This window comes from Myotis daubentonii, chromosome 8, assembly GCF_963259705.1.
Source record: "Myotis daubentonii chromosome 8, mMyoDau2.1, whole genome shotgun sequence".
Lineage (NCBI taxonomy): Eukaryota > Metazoa > Chordata > Mammalia > Chiroptera > Vespertilionidae > Myotis > Myotis daubentonii.
The window spans coordinates 61,807,446-61,831,450 of record NC_081847.1 but is presented as its reverse complement, the minus strand read 5'-3'; the positions used below and the strand labels follow the sequence as shown (position 1 = coordinate 61,831,450).

Below are 24,005 nucleotides of genomic sequence, written 5' to 3'. Positions count from 1 at the left end.
CCCATAAGAGCCCCAAGGAAGGAGGACTCACCAGATGGATGGAAGAATCTGGAGAAATGCCCTAAGAAGGCTCCAGGGTCAGCACAGGGGCCTGGTGCCTCCCGGTGCGCATGGGCAGATAAACCTGCGTGAACTGAAAGGGATGCAGTGCGGGGGCTGGGGCTGGCCAGCGTGCCCCTGTTTCTCTCCAGGACGTGTAAGAATGGCCTTCGTAGGCTGGGTGGGGCGGGAGCTCAACCGCATGCCTGGGCTGGTGGCATGGCTTGTCACTTCCTAGGCAGGGGTGGGAGGCCACATGTTTGAGAACCTTGGATTTATTTGGCTGGATTATTCCCTACTCCAGGAAAAGCTGGGATTCTTGCTTAAGGGTGGGTACAGACCTGGCCATTTGAAGACACATGGAAATCCATCTTCATCTATGCTTATGTGGGATGAGGAAGAAACCAACTAGTCCCATTCTGATAAAGGAGGAGCCATAGAGATGTTGGAACAAACCCAAGTGCACTGACAATGATATTAGTAACAGAATTTGGCCAGGAGCAACAGTCTACCCAGGATTCTGATTACTGATATGGGACAATGGGAAAGCACTCCACATTTTGTCCCCCAGCTAGTGGCAGAGTTCATTAGGCAAAGGGGAGTCTTCTCACTCAAGGACAGTGTTCAGAGGTGGTCTGGCTTCCTCAGTGGCTCACCATGCTGTCTAATCCTGGTTAGCTATGATTCGTTTGCACTCATGCTTGTGTGGCGAGAACAGAGATCTACAGACATGGCAAGTATGCTTCTTTCCTGGGGGCAGTGATGACTAGTGGGTTTTCTTAGTAAAATTTGGGTCTGTTGGTAGAATTCAAGAGATACTATGGGGAGAGGAAGAAGTCTGATATACCTCTCAGTGAAATTCCAAAGGAGTTATTGGAGAAAATGGGGGAAAGGAAATATCTGAAAAATCATTGATGGATAATTTTTCAAAAGCGATAAAGCTGCATATAAATTAGAAGGTGCAATATGTAAACTAATAGAAAAACTAAAATGAAGGGGAAGGGAGAGTACTCTCTAACAATGCAAAAGCCAGAAAGGGGGGAAAAAAGCAATCTAGAAAGTTAAGACAAACAGAATGTACAAAATAAAATGGTAGCAATGGATTCAAATATATAAGCATTCACCATCGATGAGAATGCACTACATTTCTGCCAGATTAAGATTTTAAAATCCCCAGCTATAGGTTACTTATAGGTCCATATCTATTAGACGGGCCTTCAGAAAGATTTATTGAACCAGGGCATTTCACACAGATCTGAACAAAACATAGATGAGGGAAACAATGTGCATGGTTTGGGGAAGTACATGCACTTTGGTATCACTTTGCAGGAAGTGCAGAGGGATGTCTGAGAACTGGTTTTGCAGTCAGAGTACCCTAGTGTGCCAGGTTTTAATGAGTAAACCTTGTTACATTGGAATTATGTTTCCCAGAAGGCTCGACCTAGAGTGGCTTTGAATTTTTAGATACCCTATTTTTTCTGTAGTCCTGTGTTAATATTCTCCACTAACTTGTATTAATAGCTGAGCAGCGTGAGATCTCAGGTTTCTAATTCCTAGACAGCACTGTGTTCTGCCTGAGATTTCTGCTCTCCACAAAGGACCTGGGCAAGCAAGCCTCCCACCACCAGAGAGAAAGAGGGAAAGATGTGCAACTTCCCAAGATTAAGCCTGGAGTTTAAGGCAAATGGTTAGCCCACTTATTTCCTTTGATCTTTCAGCCTAGGAAGGTGACCTCAATGCTCAAGGGCTCCTTCATGCTGCTCATATCATTGGCAATCTTATTCCGGAAGTCTGTCTGCGTATTTCATCTGTCTGGCCCCAGGTACTCACCTCCACATGCAACTCCTGAAGCTGTTACCCTAGCTTTCTTCTTTCATTTACTCACCTTTGTTTTCTCCCTCAAGTTTGGGCAAGAGGTAAACTGGTTAAGGGGGTAAACTCAAAATACCTCATAATTTTTCTTAAGGAGACAACATTTCTCCAACTGCAAAACAACAATTCAATCAATTTTGGTTGGGAATCTACTGTGTAGAAAACAACATACCAGATGTTGCTGATTGAAAGATAAACGAGACGTTCTAGCCTCTGTTGTTGAGGCCCTGGAGCCTAGTGGATGAGATAAACAAGTAAACACATGATTTCACCATCATCCTGTTATCCTAACAGTAAAGCAGACACAGGCATTCCTGACACTGCAGGGTCAGGGAAGGTTTTTGGGAGAAATCATCCGGAGAAGGATTCTGAGGGGTGAGTAGGAATTAATTGGAGATGAAGGGCATTTCACACAGATCTGAACAAAACACAGATGAGGAAAACAATGTGCATGGTTTGCGGAAGTGCCTGCACTTTGGTATCACTTTGCACGAAGCACAGAGGAAGTGTCTGAGAACTGGTTATGAAGCCCTTGAACGTCTTGAGAATGTAGAAAGTTGGGGTAAAAATAACCAAGAGCTGGCAATTGAAGAGAGATTCTCTTCTGAGGATGTTGAGGTGTCCTGAGTCCTTCAGACACCCTTCGAAAGGACACGAGGTGCTTGCTCCTCACTTCAAACCCAGAGGGCAATGCTACATTGGAACCCTCTAGAGAACTTGCATGACAGTGGAACTTGAATGTTTAGTCCACTGGTTTCTGACTCAGGCCTGAAAAGCCCAAAGGATGAGAGGCTTTGTCTGGCCAGCTGCCATGAGAGCAGAGCCAAGTGGTGTGAGTTCACTGGCTCTGTCCCTATGTGGCTGCAAGTCCAGAGTTTGTCAGCGTTGGGCGGGGGGGGGGAGGGCTCATGAGAGTTTTCCTGGGGTCAGTTGTGGGGGGAGGGAGAGAGAGAGAGAAAGAGAGAGAGAGAGAGAGAGAGAGAGAGAGGTTGAGAGACAGAGAGAGCACTAAATTGGGTTTGTCGGTTTCAGATCCTGTCCAGAGTGCTTCCTGGAGAAGTGACGTCAGACCAGCAGAGAAGCTGACGATGGCTGAGAGATTCCCCAGCAATGCTGGGGGAGGAGACAGGTTCTCTGAAGAACCCATAAAAATGCTCCATGAAAAAGAGTCAAGCCAGAGCAGCAAGGATACCGGCCCATCCTAGTAGTCATCAGATAAGACCTCTTTTGCAACTTTCTTTATGGCCTTTTTGGCACAGTGGCTGTGTGCTCTCTTTAGCACCGAGGCCTGGGCAAGGCGATGGCTCACTACTAAGTGAAGGTGGAAACAAACATCAAACCCCAAACAACAGACCCTTTATCCCCAAATGAAAACCCCCGGGCTCTATCTCCATGAGGTTCCATTAGTTCTTTCTCAGGGAGTCGGTGCTCTGAGCCTGGGAAGGAGCTGCATGGACTCCTGGGAAAAGAATGAGAAAGGGCCATAGCCATAGCCTGCAGAGAGCCAGGCAGGGCCCCATAGTGTGAGTGGTGATTTTGAGGTCAGAAAGTTTTGGCTTCAGATCTGAACTCTGCTGCCTCCTGCCTGAGAAGTGCTTGGCAAGCTACTTTAATCTCTCTGAACCTTAGTTTCCCCTACTGTAGGGATTATATTAGATAACTTACTCTGAGAGCTGACTGTAGCCAGGTGTTATGCTGCAATATAAGTATTATCATTGCTCTCATTTCAAAAGGAGGATCTGAGGCACAGGGAAGGTCAATAACTGTCCTAGTCACTAGTTACTCTGACTTGGTTACTGGACAGGGACTGGGCCTGGAGCAGGTCTGCCTCAGGCCGGCCTGTGTTGTGTGGGTTCTCAACTTTGTGCAGGAAGGACTTCACAATATGAGTCCAGGTGATTTTGAGGGTATGCTTATTAAAGTTGGAGACAGTGAAATAAGAAATAAGGGATGGACTTAGAGTAGAAGGAGCAACAGGAGAGCGCCTAGGACAGCCGTGGGCAAACTATGGCCCACGGACTGGATCCAGCCCGTTTGAAATGAATAAAACTAAAAAAAAAAAAAAAAAAAAAAAAAAGACCATACCCTTTTATGTAATGATGTTTACTTTGAATTTATATTGGTTCACACAAACACTCCATCCATGCTTTTGTTCCAGCCCTCCCATCCAGTTTAAGAACCCATTGTGGCCCTCGAGTCAAAAAGTTTGCCCACCCCTGGCCTAGGAGGTGCTGCCTTGGCTCCTAGAAATGATATAGGAGAGAAGTGAGCCACGTGAGGCTGCAGTTAGCTCACTGGCCAGTCAGAGAAAAAGAGGGCCTTGGAGATAGGATTGGGTTAGCCCCAGATAAGGTGACACTGCCTGCTGCTCCCCTGGTTATAAGTCTCATGGGGACCCTTAGAGTTTAGGAAGAAGTAAAAGTTCATGCCTGAGAAGGGACATGGGTGTGCTCTAGCACATGCCCACCCCAGGACTTTGTCATGAGGGTTTTTATCTTTCTTCTGTGGGTGAGAATCTTACGGAAAATTTCAATAGAATATTCATTAGGTGTGTTTTTAATATGTTGATGCATCAAAATGAGCATATAGGGGAGTTTGGGATTATCATTTGGTCTGCTTTACTGTTTTACTTTTATCTTGGTTCTTTTTGGCTCTAATTAGATTTTTTGTTATTTATTCCCCTGGCTTCATCTGCCCTTCGGTTTGGCTGGCACAAATGGCATTAACTGGATCTCTGCCCTTTATCTCCCTGAGCAGGGTGATTTAAGCTATACAGTCTCTGGTTAGGGAGGAGAGGTATAAACCATTTGCTCTCGAGTGTCCTTAGTTAGGGAAGATAACGTTTTGTGATTCACTAGCTGGCTTTAAGTTGTTCAAATTGTTTGGCCTTGTTTAATTATTTTGTCTCAGTTTCCCCATTCTACTTGCCCAGGAATTTTCTTAGCCCTTACTATCCTGCCTCATCCAGTTTGTGCTTTGGAAAAGTATAGCACCCACCACATAGGGCGGAAGTGAAACGGATACCAGCAGGTAGCTGAGAGAGGGTGGCTATGACCCATACCAAAAGCTGTCCCCACCCCCACCAGTGGCCAGTCCCTTCTTTTGACCGATGGCGGTGTTTGAGGGAAGCAAGGAGCTGTTAGCACTGGACATCAGAAGAGCTTCCTCTTGATTATCTGTAATGAATCAAAGGTGTCACTGAGTTATGGCATGCAGTTTAGATTCCATTTACACTGCTGAAAAACGACGCATTGTGAAGCTGCTCACAGTCACATTCTCTCCTGTATGGATAAGGAGTTATTAATTTCCTTATCCTGTCTGGTACTCATACACTGGATGTAGCTACTTTGGCCATATAGAAAGCATCTTTGAGAGGCAGGTATTTCCTTCTTCTGATATAAGCTGACACTCTATTTTGTCTTTAAAAATTATTTTCCTTGTGAGTAGCTCTTAAGAGTATGATGTGAAATGAAGCCAGGCAGCAGCGAGACTGGCAGCCCAGATATCTGTGGAGAATTAACTTGTCAAAATACAGTCCAATTATTAGACACACTCCTTTGTTTCCCTCTTTTGTCTTTGAGTCATTACAAATTTAGACCAAATCAGGAAACATGAAAGGGAGATGACGGGTGATATATAGCCAAGTTGGGAACGAAAAAGTCTATCTTATTCATTGATAAACATTTGAAACTCTTTTTTTTTTTTTTTTTTTTTTTTTTTTACTAAATAGCTAAAATAAAAGTCACTTTTATTTTGGGTGTATGTTCTGTGTAAAAACAAAACAAAATAATACAAATACATAGAAAGCCTATGACACTCAACTATAGTGTAGGGTTTGTTCTTTGGGTGGTTTTGACAACACACAAAGGGAGGGATATTTCCTGAATTTAAAAAACTATAACTGCCCAGCTGGCATGGCTCAGTGATTGAGCGTTGACCTATGCACCAGGAAATCATGGTTTGATTCCTGGTCAGGGCACATGCCTGGGTTGCAGGCTCTTTACCCTGTATGGGGTATGCAAGAGGCAGCCGATCAATGATTATCTCTCATCATTGATGTTTCTTTTTTTTCTTTTTTTCTTAATAAATCTTTATTGTTCAGATTATTACAGATGTTCCTCTTTTTCCCCCCATATCTCCCCTCCACCTGGTTCCCATCCTACCCCATGCCCTTACCCCCTGCCACTGTCCTCATCCATAGGTGTAATATTTTTGTCCAATCTCTTCCCGCACCCCCCACACCCCCTTCCCCCCAAGAATTGTCAGTCCACTCTCTTTCTATGCCCCTGCTTCTATTATATTCACCAGTTTATTCTGATTTAATTTTTAGGTTCACTTGTTGATAGGTATTTATTTATTGTCACTTTGTCATTCATAATTTTTATCTTTACCTTTTTCTTCTTCCTCCTCTTCTTAAAGAATATCCTTTAGCATTTCATATATTCCTGGTTTGGTGGTGATGAACTCCTTTAGCTTTTTCTTGTCTGTGAAGCTCTTTATCTGACCTTCAATTCTGCATGATAGCTTTGCTGGGCAGAGTAATCTTGGTTGTAGGTTCTTGCTATTCATCACTTTGAATATTTCTTGCCACTCCCTTCTGGCCTGCATGGTTTCTGTTGAGAAATCAGCTGACTGTCATATGGGTACTCCCTTGTAGGTAACTAACTGTTTTTCTCTTGCTGCTTTTAAGATTCTCTCTTTGTCTTTAGCCCTTAGAATTTTAATTATGATGTGTCTTGGTGTGGTCCTCTTTGGATTCCTCTTGTTTGGGGTTCTCTTCGCTTCCTGGACTTGTAAGTCTATTTCTTTCATTAGGTAGGGGAAGTTTTCTGTCATGATTTCTTCTAATATGCTTTCAGTATCTTGCTCTCTCTCTTCTTCTGGCACCCTGATTATTTGGATGTTGGTACGTTTGAAGCTGTCCCAGAGGCTCCGTACACTATCTTCATATTTTTGGATTCTTTTTTCGTTTTGCTTTTCCGGTTGGGTGTTTTTTGCTTCTTCGTATTTCAAATATTTGACTTGATTCTTGGGATCCTCTCGTCTGCTGTTGGATCTCTGTATTTTATTTTTAATTTCAGTCAGTGTATGTTTAATTTCTGACTGGTCTTTTCCATTTCTTTTGGCATTCTCATTAAGATCCTTGAAGGTCTCACTAAGTTCCTCAGAGGTTCATAGAAGATTCTTGAGTAACCTTATAACTGTGGTTTTGAACTCTATGTCCTCCATTAGTTTGCTTTCCTCCATTTCTTTAATTTGTGACATGTTTCTTTGTCTCCGCATTTTTGGCTGACTGCGAAGACCTGTTGTGTCTATAGTGGAAGAGCTGCTTTGCTGGAGACACCCTTATGGGGCAGGACTTGCTTCAGTGGGGCTTTGGTGCTCACTGAGTCTGCTTCTTGAGTGTGTCCCTTATGGATCTGAGGAGTTGAAATCTGGTATCTGATCAGGGGTACCCTGGCTCCTGGATCTCCAAGTCAACCACCCAGAAGGAGCTACAGTGATATCAACAGATTTCTCCTCTTTGTTTGGGATTTGGAAGTTTTGGAGCTCTCTGACCCAGCTGCAGTTTGTTGGGTTAGGCTGCAAAAGCACTGGTGATTCCTTTGCGCTACTGGCACAGCTTGGGTGGGGATGTAAATTGAGTGGGGCGGGGTCTCAGAGAATCACCAGGATGTAGCAAACAGCAATGGTAGTCATCAGCATCTCCTCAACTCCTCTCATCTCCACGACTCCAACTCCACGTCGCTGCGTCCCAGAGTGCTGCGCCCCCACAGCAACAATGATCCCGCAAGCAGCTCTGCGAGAAGGCCACCCTTGCTTTCCGACTCGCTGCAAGACAGTCCAGTTTCTCCCTGTAGGAGTCTGGGACCTCAGAATCTCGCCTTAAATGAGCTCAGTGCATTTGAGAGCTTGTATCCCCTTCTGATTGAAAAAAACCACGCACCCAGGTGCAGCCCAGCCTGCCTCACGCGCGCCTTTGTACCTCTGTTCTTGGCGCCTCTGCACCTCCTACTCAGTCTGAATGCGCTTCTTTCTTTCCTTCTAGTTGTTGAACTTCCACTCAGCCAGCTTTCCCATGGTTCTGGATGATAGCTCTTTTGTCTTATAGTTGTAGTTTCAATGTTGTTGTGGGAGGCAGCATGCACAGGTTTATACCTTATGCCGCCATCTTGGTTCTCCTCACCATTGATGTTTCTATCTCTCTCTCTCCCTCCCTCTTCCTTCCTCTCTGAAATCAATAAAAATATACTTAAAAAATTATAACCAACTATGTTCATATGGTTATATTTTCAAATAAACAATTAGATGATTCAGTTTGATTTCTGTGAGCTTAAGAACTTTTCCACCAGCTTTTAGATGTTCATTCTTGTAAGTCAAACATCATTTATTCTTTACATATTCCTATCAATATATTCTGCTAAAATTTTTATTGAGGTATAATTGACATATAAAGCAACTCTTTAACTCTTGCTGCACATGTTCATTGGTCACACTTGAGCCCTGCCTCCAGTCCCCTGATGGAGTCTCAGTGCTCAGCCAAACCAAGCTGCCCCTCTCCATAGTGTGTGTGCACTTCCCAGCTCTAGGCTGGAGTCCAGCTCACTGACTGGGCCCCTGGTAAACGCATTTGGCCAGAGGGACCTGTGCTCAGCAATGTCACCACAGAATGTGAATGACTGTAATTTCCCAAACTAGAAGCCAAGCAGTTCACTAAATTCCCCAGAGAAAATCACATTTACTCAACCACATGTCTTTCATCTGACAAAATATATATCACCAATTTCATCTAATTACTTAAATATTTATCACTTGTTGAATTTGAATAATTTAAAACCAGCCCTAACAAAATGATACCATCCCCCAATAAGTTTATTATTAGTATTATATAAACAGAAGGAAAAAAATGGAATATGCTGCAATCATGAAGAACATCACAACCACATAGTTTTAGAAACTGTGTCTGGGGTGTTTTGTTTTTTTGGTTTTCAAACCCTTTGGTATTTAAACCCTTTGTCCAAAATTCAAGTCCCTGCTCTATTTCCTGGAGGCATGGATATGTACTTCCTCAGCCCTGCTTCCCTGGAGTGAGAAAACTGGTCAGCATCCAAACAAAATATAAAATAATAAGGATTTTAGATCAAAAAACAATATGCACCATCCTGATTGTGTTAAAGATGTCGACTGTGAAGGTGCTAACAGGAGGCAACAGCACCGGAGAGTCCCTCCTCCTTGCAAGCTGCCTGCAGAAGCCACGTGTCCCAGCCTTGGCGTCTCAGTTGCCCCAAAAACCAACAACAAAGATTCGTCTGCATGGCAAAGCTGACAAGCAAGTGAGCTCCAGAAAAGAAGTCTTCCTTCCGTGATCCAGTGTTTGCTTACTCTTCCTTTCAAACCATAGAATAGGAAGCAAAATGTTTCTGCACATACCTCCCAGGAGGAGCCTTCTCCTTCCTTCCCGCCCGAGCACGGGCCCCTGAGTATCACCTTATTTTATCACCCCCTGTTTGGACGAAATGTGTTCCGCTTCTCCATGGCAGGATCTTTCCCCACATGCCGCAGATGAGTACCCGAGACTGCTCTGTGCACCTAGGTTCTTTCAGAGCAGACAGAGTAATGAGCCTTGTACAGATTTGGGAGAACCGTCCCCTTTTGCCCAGTGGGAGACTGATGACCTGTTTATAACTGACATCCGTGAGGAGCATTTTTCATTATGGAACAAGCAGCTGACATTGTGCTACTGGTGTTTGCACAGGGAAATAAGAAGGTAACAAAGGAAGAGACTATCACATCAGATGGACGATACAATTCTGCTCTCACTTTTATCTCTTGGCAAAAATGTACTGCTGAAAGCCCTCTCCGTGCTGTTTTAGAAACTCTGAATAATGGCATATCTGGGAATGTTGGTACCATTTTCTGTGGTTGAATCCAGTCTGTATTATTTTTCAATCTATTCACGCTGACTTTGTGTCCCACTTCATTCCTGCAACGTGTTCCAAAACTTGTATTTATTTCTCTCATTTCTAAAACACAGTTTGAATGTCTTTGTAGGAGCTTTAGTATTTAGAGTCTGGTTGAAGCAAAATGAAACTGCATCATGCTGGCTAGAGTTCAGCGTTTAACATTTTAGAAAAAGTCTTTAGAGAGAGCACAGCTGAAATAGACAGGAATCTACATTCATATGGCCGCCAAAGGACCACAGCGAGCCGGAGGGTCAGGAGGGCCCCATGTGCTGCCTGGGCCTCAGAAGAAATACTGATGATCCTCAGGAACAGGGGCCCCAGAGAGAAAAGCTTTCTGGAAGCTACTGTTCCAGAATTTTTCACCGGTGTATAAAGGGACAAGAGAAGCTGCTCACCAACAGGGACACTGCTACAGCGAACCCAGCTTCAGGAGGCTGCTCACCGTGGTCTCTGCTGCTCCTTGTGGCCTGGTGCACATGCTGTGTGGTGGGAGGGAGCGTGGAGATGGCTCCAGCCCGACCCGGCCTGCAGTGCTGGAACAGAGCAAGCAATAGACGTCTAGGGTCTTAGAAAGGAAAATGGTGCCTATGTGGTCCACGCTAGTGAAACGCCAGGATGCCTGGCACACATAACAGAGCAATGGAACAGTGAAGGGCACTCCGGCCAGGTGCCCCAGCTGTTGCAGGCTGCCCGTTTGCCTGCTGCCTGCCCACCACTGGGCAGGAGGTGAGCTCACAGCTCTGAGAAGGCTAATGAGGAGTGGGCCTCCCTGCTGCTGTGCTGTCGCACAGGCTTGTGGCTGCCACGCTGAGGAAGGGCACAGAGGCCACAGGCTGATGACACAGGTAACATTCAGCTCCCACACACGTCTGCAGGGAGCAGGTGAGGCAGGAGCAAACATCGCCCACCAACAGAACGAAACACAGGGGCTGCCGGGGGAAGATGCCCGGCTCCCCAGTGGGGATGACACAGGACAGGCAAGGACATTTTTACTGATGTGCTCAAGAAGAGATTTGACAATTCTTGGCAAGTAACTAAATATTAAAGAAAGTGGATTTAAATATCAATTATTTTAAAAGGTAAAATTAGCTGACCTCTTAGGGAGGAATTGAGATGAGATAGGAAGATGCCCACTTATTTAGAGAATGTGCTGGAAAATATTTCAAAGAACTGTTGTGTTTTTGTTTCCAGTAATAACAGCTCCAACAAAAGCAATGTAGACCATGAATAGAAATAATCATTGTATGTAGTAATCCAGCCGCAGGAGAAATGTTGAAAGCTCATAGTCCCATTTCTTTTCTTTTTTGGGTGCAATTTAGATTTTCCTATAAAAGAGAAACAACAGGGATTGTGGTAAAAACTGTTTTTCTCTCCTCTTTTTACAAACATTTAATCCATAATTAGAATTTTTGATCCATGCTAATGAAGTGATACAGATGCAGGGATATTTGAAAATCACAACTAATTCATAAATATTACCTTGCCAAGAATTTCAGCCTCTCCCCCACTAGAACTTTCTACATAGACACTGGAAGTAAGCAAACCCGTTTTGGGTTTGGATGGGTTAGCTTTTTGGTGCCTGATTTCCGCTGACCTGATGCAGAGGCACATTCAGCAGGGTCATGGCTGGAGGCAGGCTCAGCTGGGGATTGTTCGGGGTGTTGAAGTGTTTGCTGGGCCTAACTAGAAGCTGAGGCCTAGCGCCAGTTGCTGGGAAACCTGGGAGCGTGGAGCTGTAGGCACGTCTAGAGAGGTCGGCAACATTCTAATTAAACACCTATTTCCAAAGGAGGTTGTAATCAAAGGGGAAGTAGGGCAGTGGCCTTAGAGTTCTGACATAAGGCTCAGTGTGCACGGGTGTATTGACCACGTTTTCTAATTTATTCTTTATGCTCTGCCATTTGGGGCCTTGATCCTGGAGGGGATGCCTTTTCCTGGGCTGACCCATTCCTAGAGCTAGCAAACAATGCCCCGGCAAGCACACCTTTGCGTTATAAACTATGCAATCCAGAGTCCATATCCTCAGCTATCTCTTTCATCAAACTCTCACCAGTACAATACACCAAGCCAGTGTTCCCTCTTCCCTAAATCACTCAGGGTTAAGTACAAAACAACCAAGGACCACCCTATAGCTCAGGACCCACCAACATTATTTACACTATTCAAAGCTAAATTCACTCCATGTACCTACCCTGCCTTTTCCCCTTTGCCTGAGAAAACCCTAATAAGGGCTTTGGGCCATGCTCTTTTTCCTCCTCTCCTGTTTCCTGATGGGCCCTGGTGCTTCCCCCGGTGGCCCTGTGTGGCTTGGTGTGAGTCTTGATTCTAGGAACCTGTGAGTATAAATATCTTTCTTCATGCCAACCATTTCCATGTCTGCTGTCTTATTATGCCTGGTTAAAACAAATCCCAGTACAGGTTTAACACAACAGGGTTACTGACCCTGTGAGACTGATGGTGGCCCATGACTTTCCCTTTCCTGAGCAATGTCTGTGGAGAGGGTTAGGTTTGCAGACCCCTGAGCTGCAGCTCCAGGCAGGGGGGTTGGGGGCTGGGACAACCAGGAATATGCATGTAATTCTGCTTCAGAGGGTCTGATATCAGAACTGACGAACACAGGACTTGGGAAATCCAGCCATGGGCAGCACAACTGGTAGAGCCAGGGTAAGAAGAGAGCTCTCACTCTAAAATGTACTTACTTTTTGATGCAACAATTCCAATTCTGGAAATTTGTTATCAGAAAATAACAAGATATGCAAAAATATCCTTGGAAATCTTTTTATATTGTACATTATTTATAAACAAAAGAAATCATCCTAAATAGGAAGATTTAAGTATATAATGATACAGTCATAAGATGCATCACTTAGCAGTCATCTGGCATAGTGTTTCATGGCATGTAAGATATCATTAATTTTAAAAATCAGTTAATAAAGCAGCATTATGATATAAATAAAATAGACATTGACACGTACGCAGAGATTAAAAACTGGGGTTATCTCTGGGTCATGCCATTACATTTGTTGTATGTGCATGTTTATTTTTCTGCCTTTTCCAAATTCTATACAGTGAACATGTATTAATAATTTAACTTAGTGATTCTCTGGCATACAGGCTGGGTTGATCCTAGAGCAGGATAGAGAAACCCTGAGAGGCCAAGAGATTCCTGTAGAGAGAATATGGATAAGGAGGGCTTTGTAAGTAGTCAGGGTTCAATCAGCCCTAGGCAGTTTGGCCTCAGCACAAAGCTTTGCAGAAGTTTATTTCCAAGCACCAACTGCTAGTGTATCTGAGTTTCTGATACTGAGCACCCTGGCTCTGTGATGCGGCCTGGTGTCTCCAGGTGACAGGAGGCTCCCCAGCCACAGGGGTGTTATTAGTTAGACCTGGGCAAGGACGGCGATGCTGCGGTGATGCTCCAGTTGGTGTAGAGAACTCATAATTAGCAACAGCAGGAACCCGAAAGAGAAAGGAGGAGAAATAACCTGCCAGCAAAAGCGAAGAATAATTTCCTCATGAGATCATCAATCCCTTAATAACCAAGGGATGATAGTAATTACATTAAATACACATAAGAAGAATGAATGCAAAGACTACGATCACAATACAATAATGTGCCAAAAGGATAAACACGAGAGCATACAGTAGTTCATCCCTCTACAAGGAAAGGAAATCAATATTGATTAATTCATTTTAAGATCGCTGTTTTTATTAGGAAGCCATTATTTCTCAAAGTAAGGATGAGGGTAGCAGCACCTGTCACTTTTCAATCCCTCAGGACGCTCAGCGGAAAAACTGGCAAACTCACGTGCATTTGAAATAAATGCTCAGAAAATACTTGTTGCATATAATTAAGATCTGGTAGTATTTTTATAATTATAAAAAATTATAATTAAAATGCGCACCCCCCAAATTTTAAGCCTGCAATATTCACAAGGCAGCCTCTTTCTGACAGATAACCTGTGACAATTTCATAATAGAGGGTTCAGAAACCTCATTAGACCACACGCGTGGTGCAGCTGAAGCACTCAACGGTTTCCGAGGGTTTGTCAAAATCTAATTAGGCAAACCACAGGCATCTGCAAATGTGGAGCTTTTGCTCCAGACGGGTGGAATCTCAGGGTGCCCCAGAGCTTTCACGGGGTCGATTTGCTCTCAGTGTCAGTGACTCGAACACTCACCTAGGATGGTCTTTTTGCTCTTGCAGGAGAAAGTATTGCCCAATGCATGTATTCACTGATGTATAACTCCCAAGTTTGGTGATATCCCTATATACGCTACCAAATGTCCATGGGGGTTGGGACACCCAAAGTCCATTTTTGATCTACAAAATGGGTTCATGATCCTGGACTCTTGCAAGATATGTCTATAGAATTGGCTGAAGGTCCCAAGCAGACAATACATCTGTTCCGCATGGAGCTAAATCTCACTGCTCCACCCCATGCATGCTCCTCCGTGGAAGCAGCGAGTTGGCCACTCTGACAGCATCAGTAGTGAGCCCTTCAATGGATGTTAAATCTGCAAACTGGTGAAGAAAATGGTAATGGGAGAAGGCAGATGAGATCTGGACAGTATCTCTGAAAGAAAAATGTCCTGTCAAGGAAACCATTGCAATGTGCTATAGTGGAAAAAACACAGGCTTTGGAATCTGGCAGATCTGAGCCTGGGCTCTGGATAAATACCTTTGTGATCTTTAACATGCTATTTAGGATCTCTAAGCATTAGTTTCTCTTCCGCTGCACTTCTGTGTCCTGGTGCTCTGGATCTGTGGTCAGTAGGGGTGCCACTGTCCCTCAGGAGTCCTGTTTCAACCCAAACTTCTTTCTCTTCAGCTTCTCTCTGCTAACCATGGGCCAGGGTCTTCATTGTTCATCCTGCACAGCACAGCACACACAAGAGGATGTGAGCTGCATAGTCACAAAGCGTGTAAACATGAAACTTTACTTCTCTGTAACTGAACCTAGTTCTTGAGCTCCTATTTCTGCTGATGGCAGAGGACTTGTTATTGCCAATTGAATTATAAACTATGTTACTAAGTAGTTCTTGCTCTGTTTTGGGCAAATAGTTCAGGATGTTTTCCTTTCCTTTCTCATTATCTCTCCCCATGGGTAATCTAGGAATCAACTAGGAATTCGTGGAAGGGAGCATCTATCTCTCTTTATCTGGCTCAGTTCAATATTGTCTCTACTGCTGATTTTCATTGAATTCAACCATGTTCATCTACTGCTGAATGTCCCATGTCCCTGCAGTGCTTTGTGCTTTATCTGTCACCCGGTGTCCTCTTAGCCCTGTCTGTAACCACAAGGCCTCTTCAAGGCCCCCTGCCCATCAGTCCTTCCCTGGCCTTCTCGGGGGCTTGGAATGCTTTTAGATGGGCATCCCCGAATAGCTTTTGACAAAGAACCCCTCCCCTAAAATCTCAGTGGCTTCCAATAATATAGGTTCATTCCCACATTACACATCCATCCTCTGTGGCTTTGCTCAATGACCTGCTATTATAGGGAATCCAGGTAGAAGCAGCAGCTTCTAAGGGAACAAATATTTGGAACAAATAATACAATCTACTGTGCTCACTCACCACTCAGGACTTGGGAGAGACTTGGCACAGAGAAGAGGTAGATGTTCAGTTTCTCTCTGCTAAAAACACCCTACTCCCATTTCTACAAGCCGCCTCCCTTTCTTGGTAGGCTGATAAACGGGTGGTCCTTTACTTCCAGACCAGCTGCCCAGCTGATTTCTCAGGCTCTACCTCTGTGCCCCTGCCCACCTTAGAGGGTTGGACATTATCTTTTCCCCTGGAGCTTCGGCTAGGGGTTTCAGAGAGTAGGGACCTTCCTTGGTCACTCATGAACATATGTGCCCTGGTCATGATTCCTCTAGAACTTTTCTCCCCATCAAATCCTTGAACTTTTTCTTCTATTGGGTGAGAACACTGGGAAGATGTCACCATGGGTTTTGTCTCACTCATCCCAGCCTTTGGGGTTCTCAAACCCTTCTCTCCCTCTAAAAACCTAACTCTTGCAATAGAAATCATCAGCTTTCAGCATCTTGATTGTCAGTTTAAAAAAACAACACTATATTCAAACACTCAGTTGACATCTTTGTTCTTGGTGTGTCTGCCCTTCCCTGAAGCAGTGGGGATCACTGATGTAATGGGTAGAGGGTCTATACAACAGAAGATGATGTGGGGGAAACAGTTAAGATTTTTTTCAGAATATTATCCTTCCACACTATTGATCAGGCTTTATTAAAAAACAACAGAAGAGAATGAAATTAAGAGAATAACTTATACCAGACTCCAACTTCCTCTGCCCTCACTGCCTAGTCATAGTCTCCCTGCCTCTCCTCACCACCTAAAGTGTCCCACACATCCGCTCACCTCATCACAACATCAGAATGCTCCTGACACCAGAGATGAGGGCTTTTGTATTTTCCTTTTAGTCCTGTATTTACTTCTCCAATCCACATTTTCTGCCCTGGGATGGGATAGGCCTCTTTCGTGGTAAATGACAGCAAGACCATCAATTCTGTTAGGTGGAAACCCTTCAACCTCCCCTCCCCACCTCCTCACCCCATTGTTCTGCCCCTGTGGTGCTAACAACACACTCAAACTAATCTGATAGAAGGACTGGCTTCAAAGTCTGGATTGTTAAGTCTTAAATAAGTAGCAACACATACGAGACATCCACAGCCCAGTCGACTTTGGCTGCATAAGGGCTCAGACTAGTTTCTTTTTAGTTTTTCCCCATCAGCATTTCAATAACCCTCAGAATCTAGCCTCACCTAGAGTTATTTTGTTATTATTTTAAAAAGCTTCACAGCCACCTCTGGACCAAGTCCACCTACTGTCACCCCAGTCATTTATCTTCCCTCATCTGCTGTACTCATCCAAAAGGTCTTGTCTTCTTAAAAATTAAGTTGTGGTTGTGGAGCTGTGTGACTGTTTTCAGTGTACTGTGTGTGATGACCCCTTTGTAAGTGCCCTCATCTATGAACACTGAAATTTGTAAAGGCTCCTAACTATTCTTCATAAAACCATGGTAGAGAACATTTTTTTCCTCTCTTCTGAGAAAAAAAAAAAGCAACTAAGAAATAATTAGTGGAAAATTAGCCAAGCAAGTGACCTCTGGGGCTGAGCATAATTTTTCTGTCCTCACGGGTTCCCAATAGCAATTGAATAAGAATTATTCTAATTATCATTCTGGAGAGACCATAGCCCTTGGACAAGGAACCAGAAGATGACATCTGATGCCTGGACTGCTACTATGCCCTGCGTGCCACTTCCCTGGAAGCTAACAATAGATGAGATTGTTTTTTACTCTCACCCAAGGGTTTCATGAGGAATAACCAGTCACCTTTATAATGGGGTGATGGCATTGGCATGCTCAGCCACAAGTGGTTGATCCTCAACTACCAGTTCCTCTTCCTTTATACCCATTTTACAGAGTCATGTGAGCCTTCAGTTCTTAATCACAAGTGAGATGTAACTCATCTATAATTCTTTACAGATTCATGTCAGAGTACTTTTATTCTACTCAAATTTAATATTATTCTTTTACTGAAAATCCAATGAAAGCTTTTGGAAGGGACAAAAAAAAATAGTCATTCATTGTTAGCGTATTTTATTACATCTTAGAGAGACTTCTTTTTGGAACACCAATAACTGATTTTGAATACGTCTGCTCTACTGGACCGTATAGAGGAAATTAATGTCAAGTATGACAGCCAATCCCTGGGCCATTTCCGTTTTTAATATTCTCCAAGTGTAATCATTTTTCAAGATTCTATTCATAAAGAAGATTTTAGAGTGCTGATGTCCATGTAATTCTTATAGACTAGTGGTCTTTAAAGTGTCACTCAGCAGTCTCTCATCTGTTCCTGTAGCTTTCTTGTGACACAGGTAGAGGTATCTTTCCTGTCACCCAGCTAGGCCACACCGAGCTGATTCGTAGATAATATAAGGTTTAATGAAGGGCCAGACCTTAACTAGAACTCAGCTCTTTGAATTATAGTCCAATTACTTTATCACACATGCTGAAAAGCGCATCAGTTTTGGTGTCAGATTGGCTTTAGACCTGGATTCACACATGTGACTGCTTATTTCACTGGGTAGTTGTGCACTAAGTGAGCACATGAGTGTAATAACATCACACAAATGTGGGCTCGTGTTCACTTGTGAATCTAGAGGGCCTGGTCACATGGAGGGCTTGGAAAACTTCCTTCCACATGGGAGATGATGTCATAGTTTTAATGTGGTGTTTCTACTTCAGTGGTTCCCAGCTGGGAGGGGTGATTTCTGGAGGCAGTTCTGATTGTCACAAATGGAGGGGACTAAGTGCTACTGGCATCTAGTGAGTAGAGGCTGGCATGCCACTGAATATCCTGCAGTTCACAGGACAGCCCCACAACAAAGCATTTTCCAGCCTCTAAGTCAATAGCCAACGTTGAGAACTCTTGCTCTAGAGTAGGGCTTCTTAATCTGACAATATAAGCTGTGAGGATCCCGGAACCCACCCTGGTCTACTTGGGACAAGTGTGCCTGTTTCTGGGAAGGGTTCATGACTTTTCAGTTATTGGTTTTCAAAGAGGTCTGTAATTTCAGCATGGCCACCATCCTTGTCCTACCTGTGCCTTAACACCCAGTGAAACTGCTGCTTTCACAAAGTTTTGAGTCTTCAAATATTTTGGGGGAGCAGAAATGACATATCACATAAGTAAATAAACAAACCATAATGTTGTTTTGACCTCAACTAAGTAATGAAAGAGACAAAGAAAGATGCATTGGAAGATCTAGTAGATGATGGGTCACCATTGCTGGGGCCAGGCAGAACGTGGGTAGTGCTGGGAGGAGAACATCATTTTCTTCTGTGTGCTTCACAATTCCCTGAGAAGTTTACTTATGTTGTCTCACTTGAGATTATTCTATGCCCACTGCATAGCTTATTCACCTCAGATCCAGGTCTGAGTCTCTTCCTAGAAGAATTTGGAAACTCTAGTGGAATCTAACTGTCACATTCAGACATCCTGGCTAAGTGACCACCAGGCACATGTTCTCATAGTGTGAAAAATTCAACACCTTGTTAGAGCAATGATTCATGACTGTATTATAACCATTGACGTGAGCCTGATGAAGCTATGAACTCTCTTCTCAGAAAATTGCTCATGTGCCTCAAACACACCTGATATTGACTTTTCAAAATGACAAGGGTTCCTATTCTCTTTGATACACAAATGATGACATCTTGATTGGAGCACAGACACAATTCTCTGTCCCTGGACCATGTAATATTTATTTCATAAGGTCTTGAATCAACGTTAGTCCTCCTCTAGCTTAACTTTCTAAATTACTCTCCTCAATTTTTTGGCAGTCATGGGAAATAAGATAGAGGAGATAGTTGAGACCGACTTTCAGACAGAATACTTTATTTTAATGGCTATGAACTGCTAAATTGTAATACATTTTTCTTCTCTAATCTCTATGCATTGAACATGTCCAAAATACAAATAGTTATTGCTGGTGTTATTGCCCAGTTCATATTGTTTCCAGCGGAGCATGAATTTTGTGGGAGAAAATAACCTGTTCGTCTTTCTCTATATCTTGACCATTACTCAAAAAAGTCCTGGAGGTAGATTATAATCCTTACCTTCTATTTCCTTCTGGATTATTTTGCTCTAAATCCAAACCTCATTTCCAGAACATAAATGAAGTTTACTGCAAATCAGACAGTTATAAAACTTTTAAAAAGACAGTCTTAATGTGAAGATAATTCTTTAAGAAAAAATAAAAAAGCTAACCATACTCTCATATGGAAAATGGGTAAAATCGAGAAGCACTAATGCGTTATAGAATTTATCACCTGTGGCTCACATGGTCCAATTCTATCATAGCTGAAAGTAATCACATTGTTTTAGCACCACTCTGCTGCCTGTATGGCCTCAGCCCAGCTCCTAATTCAAGTGTCTGTGTTACAAAAGCTATTGTGAGTGGCCATTGGCTCAGGAGGGAGCAGTCAGGAAGCTGAGCTCTCTCCCTTTCTCTGAGTGAGCACTTCAGGGCAGGGTTTTGGCTCATTAGTTGTAACAGAGTATGGCTCAAGCCACACAGTTCCCTTGTAAGTGTAAACTGAAGAAACTTGTTTCTCCAGAGGTTTCAATACAGCATCTATCTTCGGAGCCAAATTCATTCACAGACTCAGAAAGGAAAGCAAGTCATCTTCCATTAGTATGAGTTGGTAATCCAGGTAAAAGTAAGGGCTCCCCACAGCATGAGAAATATGGTCACAGCCTGAAGTGTATCATTAGTTGTCTTTTACAGCCTAACTTCTTCAGATTGATCAATTCGAACTGTGCTGGAGACTCAGACAAAGACAGTTAAAGGAGCAGAGAACTGACATTCTGAAAGTAATATTTCCAAAATATCAGAGCATTTGCAGTAAACATTCTGGAAGCAGGGAAACCAGTCTGATCATGAGCCATGTGGAACAGAATAAGATTAGTCATGTTTTAACTAGAGGCCCGGTGCACGAAATTCGTGCATGGGTAGGGTCCCTAGGTCTAGTCAGTGATCAGGACCAATCTGTGGGGCAACCATCAGGGCAATCGGGGGAGTGGGGGGCGCTAGCACCCGCCTTGGCTGGTCTGGGGCCTGCGGGCTAGGGCAGCTCCTGCATTGAGCATCTGCCCCCTGGTGGTCAGTGAGCATCATAGCAACCAGTCGTGCCAATCATTCTGCCGTTTGGTCGATTTGCATATTAGGCTTTTATTATATAGAGAATATAAAATAAATATGTAGTATTGCCTTTCTGAGATGAGAGTTAGTGTACATATGATTAACTGTACATGTACTGCAAGCAGACCAGTGGGGTTTGAATTCTGGGTCTTTCACCTATGGATGTGTGATCTAGAGCAAATTACTCCTCTCTGACTAGTGTTCTCATCTGTGCACTGGGGTGTACTCAGTATCTGTGTTATTCTAATTGTTGAAATTTAAGTGAAATAATATATATAAAGTATTAGAACCTATGAACAGTGCTTGAAACAATCAATCAACAAGTATTTACTGTGTGCCAATTATGGGCAAGGTGCTGTTCTTGGCACTTGGGCAACAGCAATGGATCAAAGAGACAAAAATTACAAACACATACACATCCTGAAAATTCACAGAGGTCATATTTCACAGCAAACACTCAATAATTAGTTAGTGCTGTGAAAAGTCTAATTGACTGTTTTCATCACAAATGGAACATGCATTCCAGGAAGCCCAAATCCTGTTTATCCAGGCACATTGCTCAGAGAATATGGCTACTTGAGGAGAATTTTCCTGGTTTTCTAATGAACCCCTCTCTGTCTTGATATTTTTAATATTGCTTAAAATATGGCCTCCCCTGTAGCCAAGGAGCTGAGATTGTGCACATAGTTTCTTAGCCATCTCTCTCAGCGCAGAGCCCAGCTCCTCAGGGCAGGGAGGCCCTGCCAGCATGGCGATCTGCTCTGATTACTGTCGTTGTAGCAGGTACAAGTTTTTGGCTTCAGTGTGACACTTGAGCCCATCTGTCTTGATAGCCACAGCCCCTGTTGACCTTTAGCGTGTCCTCACCCCCTACTTAGTGTGTGGAAGCTGTGAATAAAGGCATTGTTGGCGCTTCTGTTTGTCTGCCTTGGAGCATGCTGGCTGGTGCAGGCTCAGCCCATTGTCTGTCTCCAACAAATCACAGAGGTAAGAGGTGTTCGTTAAAGAGACCCGACACCTGAGACATTGCCATCCCTCGTCCCCTGGGTAATGGACTGAGCAAAGTTGCTGACCTCTCTTTCACTACCGTTAATCTTTTCCACATTTAAGATTGCATGTACAACTCTGCAAATTAGCAGAGGCTTATAAACTCAGGATCTGAAAAAAATTGAGCTGATCTAAGATGAATTGATGGACAAGTAAGGGCTTAACTAAAAATTTAGAACACATTCCACAGCCCTGGAGGAATATTTCTGCCTACCATCAGGTAAAGAACTGTTAAACAAAGATGATAGATAAAAAGATGTAGATGTATCTATATCTTGTATAAAAGATAGCTTTAAGCCACCTGTGAAGTATAGCAATATTATAATATAGTATATATTACATCACATTATATCTGTATCTATACACATATATACATTATACATATATCTATACATACAGGGTGTCCCCAAAATGTATAAACACAGTATTTAGTAAAATACATTTCATTTTCAAAATTGAGCCATCAGCTGTTAAAGTGTGTATACATTTTTTGGGACACCCTGTATACATGTATATACACATCTGTGTGAGTTACTGAAATGATGCACAACTTTGCTACATGAGCGCAATCTGTACTAATATGAGCTTTTTAAAAATAAAATCTATGTGGCTAGCTTTTGAGGATGATGTATTCATGGTAACTTGGAAATGAGATAGAAATAAATAAAATTATAGATTTGTAGAGCTGAGATGCAAATCAAATAATTATCAGGAGAGCTGAGTGGTAGCGGGTCTGGTGAGGTTTCACACACCTGAAGAGAATGTCAGGACGCAGCATTTACAAGCTAAGCAGCAGCCCCAGCCAGAGTGATTCCCCCCCAAGAAGCCCAGATAATTCAGGCCAAGATGAGAAGAGCGGCCCAGGATGTCAAAAAAAAAAGAAAAATAAAAGAGAAGGTCTCCAGGAAGCATCAGTATGAGATTAAGAATTGTTGCCCACCTGTATTTTCAGTCCTTGCATTATCACTGAAACACCCACAAAGAAATAGGACAAGTGACTTCTTTTGTAATTTTTAAATTACAGATTTAAAAATCTTTGTATTAATCCTTCACCTTTTCCTGAGTTAAGCTGGGGATGTTCAAAGGATGTTTGGCTCAACATGTTAAAGAAAGAGCCCCAATACGTTCACAACAAACATTTTGAAGTTCTGCGTTCTGACTGGGAACCACAGGTGAGGTCCGTGGTTCTGGGCTGATTTTAGAGGTATGTGAAGTATGCACACTTCACAGGGAAACGTTTTATCCTGTGCAAGACTTTTTGTTGGGTTTATGTTGACACAAAGAGATATAAATAAAAACATGCTTCAACCCATTGGAATGACCTCATGATTTATTGCTCCCAAACTTGAGGAAATCTATGCTCCTAAGCTCCAAGAGTTTGCTTATGTCACAGATGGTGCTGCCAGGGAAGAGGTTATGTTAAGGATGAAACTCAGCAAAGGCCTTAAAATGGGGACTTTTGTCTTGTAACAATCATCTCTTGGCTAAATCTCTTCCTCCAGGCTGATGCTCTTAAAGATGCCCCTAAGGTTCTTCTGCCTCAGTATTCATTAGAGTTCCAGGGCGGAATCCTGGCTGCGACTGCCTCGGGCAATGTTTCCTCACTGAGGTCCTCAAGAAAGCCTCAGGTTCGGAGAGGGACAGCGTTTCTGAATGTATAGATTGGATGGTGTAGTAAAAAGTACACCATCCAATGAGTCCAGGGAGCTGGAGATTTTTAAGAAGATTTCTATGGAAGACAGACGCAGTATCCAGACTCATGCACATGATCCGGCTATGCTGGGTGAAGTAACTTATGTAAATACCTTCAGGAAGGGGGCACAGTTGCCGCCAGTGTGCAATGAAGGCATTATGACACCACCAAAGGGCGCTGAAAGGTCACCAGGGAACACTGAGGACATTAACTAGGCATTCAAGTAGTCACCGGTGATTGGGTAGAATTTCCTAAAAATGAACTACTAACGTTTTACAGGAAAATAGTGCTGGCTGTCCTAGCCAATTCAGAAATTCCACTGCCATTCTTTGATTTTTTTTTTTTAAATCCATCACTTAAAATTGGCACTCTGGGGAGATTTATTTCATTCCTATGTTAGCGGTTTAAAGAAACTGCAGGACTTGTTTACAGAGATGAATTCATTCCCAAGGTGACTAGATAGAAGCCAGCCATGATTTACACCATAATTTTTTTTTATTTGGTGTTACAACATCTGGATAAACCAGAAATTTTATCATTTAAGTTTTAGACTAGATAAGTGCTACTTTAAAGGGTGCATTAAGTGATATAGTACTTTGAAACTAGTTTTTAGATTCTCAAAATTCATATCGTCTTGCTTAGTGCAATTTAGTTCCTGAAA

At 43.1% G+C, this 24,005-nt stretch overlaps 1 pseudogene; it reads left to right on the top strand.

Moving 5' to 3' along the window:
• The first annotated feature begins 9,089 nt into the window (after window positions 1–9,089).
• On the top strand, window positions 9,090–23,559 carry LOC132239074 (G1/S-specific cyclin-E2-like; annotated as a pseudogene).
• The last annotated feature ends 446 nt before the right edge of the window (window positions 23,560–24,005 follow it).